We start from the raw sequence: 4,169 nt of genomic DNA, 5'->3' as shown, positions 1-4,169 counted from the left end.
GCTCTGCCTTAACTCTCTGACATATGTCGCATACTGCTACATACTTGGCGATATCCTTCTTCATACCTATCCACTAGAAACGTTCCTTCAAGTCCAAATACATCTTGGTGTTGCCTGGGTGAATCGAGTAAGGCGAATCATGAGCCTCCTGAAGAATTAACTTCCTGATCTCTGGGTCATCAGGCACATAGATACGATCCTCAAACCATAAAGTTCCATGTTCATCCTCACGAAAACCTTTAGCCTTTCCATTACTCATACTTTCTTTTGTCTCCACAATTTCCTTGTTCGTCTTCTAGGCTTCTCAAATCCTTCCCAACAAAGTGGACTAAATATCCAATGCTGCAACAAAACCTCTCGGAACTATCTCCAAGCGGAGTTCTCGGAGATCATCGGCTAACTCCTGAGGTAATCCTCTGGATATGAGAGTATTAGCATAACTCTTGCGGCTTAAAGCATCTGCCACGACATTGGCCTTTCCTGGGTGATAATGCAGTATCATGTCATAATCCTTTATGAGCTCCAACCATTTTCTCTGCCTGAGGTTCAACTCCTTCTGCGTGAAGATGTACTTCAAACTCTTATGATCCGTTTAAACATCACAACAATTTCCGATAAAAAATCTCTCCAGGTCTTGAGCGCATGCACTACGGCTGCTAGCTCCAAATCATGCGTGGCATAATTCAACTCATGAGGTGGAAGCTTTCGTGAGGCATATGAAACAACTCTTCCTTCTTGCATAAGAATGCCTCCAAGTCCTTGACGAGAAGCGTCGCAATATACTTGGAAATCCTTGCGTATGGTTGGAAAAATTAGCACCGGGGCTGTAACCAAACGTTTCTTCAACTCCTGAAAACTAGCCTCACAATCCTCGGTCCAATTAAACTTGGTGTCCTCCTCCAATAACTCTGTTATGGGCTTCTCGATCTTGGAGAAATTCTCAATAAGTCTCCGATAATATCCTACAAGTCCAAGGAAACTGCGTATTTCTCCAACTGAGGTGGGTGCCATCCATTCGGTGACAAATTTGACCTTGGAGGGGTCTACTGCTATTCCTTCTCCTAATATAACATGTCCGAGAAATCCGAATTCCTTCAACTAAAACTCGCATTTGCTGAAATTGGCATACAACTGATGTTCCCTGAGTTTCTCGAGAACCAAACGCAAATGTTCCGTGTGTTGTTCTTCAGTCTTCGATTAAACCAACATATCATCAATGAACACCACAACAAACTTATCTAGGAACTCCATGAACACCTTATTCATCATGCTCATAAAGTAGGCAGGGGCGTTAGTCAAACCAAAAGATATGACCGTGTACTCATATAGCCCATACCTTGTGGTAAAAGCTGTCTTAGGTATATCATGTTCTCGAATCTTCAGCTGGTGATATCCTGATCGGAGATCGATCTTGGAGAAAACCTTAGCTCCCTGCAACTGGTCAAACAAATCATTGTTCATCAGTAGAGGATATTTTTTCTTGATCATCACCTCATTCAACGCGCGATAATCAACAACCATTCCCAAGGATCCATCCTTCTTCTCAATTAGAAGCACTGGGCTCCCCAAGGTGATGAACTTGGTCGGATATAACCTTTCTCCAATAACTCCTTAATCTGCTTCTTAATTTCCTCAAGATCATTCGTGGGCATCCGATATGTTCTCTTGGATATTGGTCCGGTGCCTGGCAACAACTCGATCAATATCTCTATGTTTCGGTCTGGTGGCATGCCTGGTACACTAATACACGTCAGTTCTATACAAACGGTTTTTAACCCCTTTCCGCGACAACATTTGGAACCATCGCCAAGTGAGTGTGGGCGATAGGGGGATCCTTCCCACACGGCCTAGAAATTGTTGGGGATAGGCCCTCCTGGGACACAGGCTGGGGCCGTGTGTGATCGGGCGAGGCATCGAACCCCAATCATTTCCGTAGGTAAGTACATCCGACACGATGAATCCTAGAAAAACATTTCCGTAGGTATGTACATCCCACATGGTGAATCCCAGAAAAACATTTCCGTAGGTATGTACATCCCACACGGTGAATCCCAAAAAAACATTTCTGTAGGTATGTATATCACGCACAGTCAATCCAAGGAATATGTTTCCGTTCTTATGTACATCCCACACAGTCAATCCAGGGAAAACGTTTCCGTTCGTATGTACATCGCACACAGTTTTATGTGTAGGATCGTCTGTGAAAGGTGTAACTATTTGCTTTTATCAACTACATCACACACTATTTGATGAAGAAAACTATGTGGCACTAGGCTATCCATCGCAAGCGCTTTTATTGCTAGAACCGTTTGCAAAGGTCCATGACACATTTAGCAGGTTTATTAGTTTACAATTAATAATTTCCGGTATTACACAAATTCACATTTCATATCGAACAGCTGTTTGCCAATTTCATATCAGACACATAAATATACTATAACATCATAGTACGATAGCTACATGAAAATAACACAATACAACATATAGCTACTTCATAAGAACAATATATTCATTTCCCTAATTGAGATCATCCACGCTCGTCTTATCCACCTCTACTTTCAGTTCAGTAAGAACCTGTTTTGCACTGGCCAACTAGGAAAGTGCCTCCTCCTTCGCCAACACCATCTTAGCAAAGTCTAATTTTAAAAGTCTGAGCTCATACTCCACCTTCCTCTTTTAATTCCGCATCTTCAAATATTCTTCAGCGTTGACAACAGTTTCTCTAAGCCTACGTCCATTCTCTTCCTCATACATGCTCTAGAGCTTCGCTAGGCACATCTTCAACGACTGTGGCCACTCTTGATCAACCCACTCCAGGTAAGAACACTTTCGTTCATCCTATAATATTTAAAACTAGATCAGTAACAATTGTAGGGGAAATGGGTTTATAGTAACATAGAAAATCACCAATGCTTATTTTTAAAAACTGAAGAATCATGTTAATTATGACATATCTCCTCAAAAAGATCAATGTGCAAATGAATTAATTGCTACTGAGACAACAACCAAAATGTGGAACATCAGAAGCTATAATTAACTACAACAACGCTACAAGTTCTTAATCATGTACAATAAATAAAAAATTGAACATTTTATGAGGAAGGTAAATATAACTACAACAGCATAGCGATAGTGCATGGATGATAGTAAATTGATACTAACAGGTGTGTACATACACAAATTTAGTAACATATAACAAATAGCACTAAGACCGTCCACTATGTATGCCAAAACTAGGGTAAAGACAACTACTGCTACATCTCGCACCGGTGCCCTGCAGTGGTGAGCTGATGTAGTGGAAAAAAATCAGGGACCCGGACTACGGAGCACGTAGTTGCTCCCATGCCCATTTCCTTCGTGCCATAATGATTTAGTATTTTACTGCTTGGCTGCACAAACTGCTGAAGCGGTGCCAAATAATTTTCTAATGGCACCGCTGATGAGATGGCAACAATTTAAGATACTAGGTACAAACCATGACACTGTCTTAGGATGCGTTTGGTTGAAGGTGTGGTATGAATGGGTTGGGACCGTGATAGTGTCTGAATCACATCTAACAAATGATTTGTAACATTCAAAGAGGGTCTAACCTTCTCTGCACATGCCAGAAACTTCCTCCCACTGTCCACAGATTCAAACACAACTAGCTTCACACATGGAGACTGATGGTGACAACGAGCAGATAGATCTTCAGCCACCCCACTCCATTCATTGCCACTGATGGTCCTAGGGATCTACAAGAGGAAGAAATGACTAAAATCATCTGCCGGTTAAAAATCATTCATTGCAAGTCATAGCCAGAGAGAGAGAGAGAAGAGAGGCATACCCGAGTGGTGAAGGAGTCATCCCCGGAGGAGGAACCGCTGGAGAGGTGTTTGAACAATACCATGGCGACCCCGGCGGTAGGATGCGAGACGGCGAGAGCGAGGAAGCGGCTATAGCTTAGGAAGGAAGGAAGGAGGAAACAGGGGAAATGTGACTTGTGGTCAGGGAGAAAAGGCAGTGGGGAAGGGCGGCGGGCCGGGGGTAGATATTTGGCGGTAGGCCAAAGTTTTGGAAATGTGGAGGGAAACTTTGCGCGCGGTGCCGCCAGACCATTCACTTTGAATGATTGTGTTCTTCGTTTGGACATTTTATGCATTAATTGAGTTTTCAATGCATTTATGTGC

This window comes from Triticum urartu, chromosome 2 (assembly GCF_003073215.2).
Source record: "Triticum urartu cultivar G1812 chromosome 2, Tu2.1, whole genome shotgun sequence".
Lineage (NCBI taxonomy): Eukaryota > Viridiplantae > Streptophyta > Magnoliopsida > Poales > Poaceae > Triticum > Triticum urartu.
Note: the sequence above shows the minus strand (reverse complement) of the source record.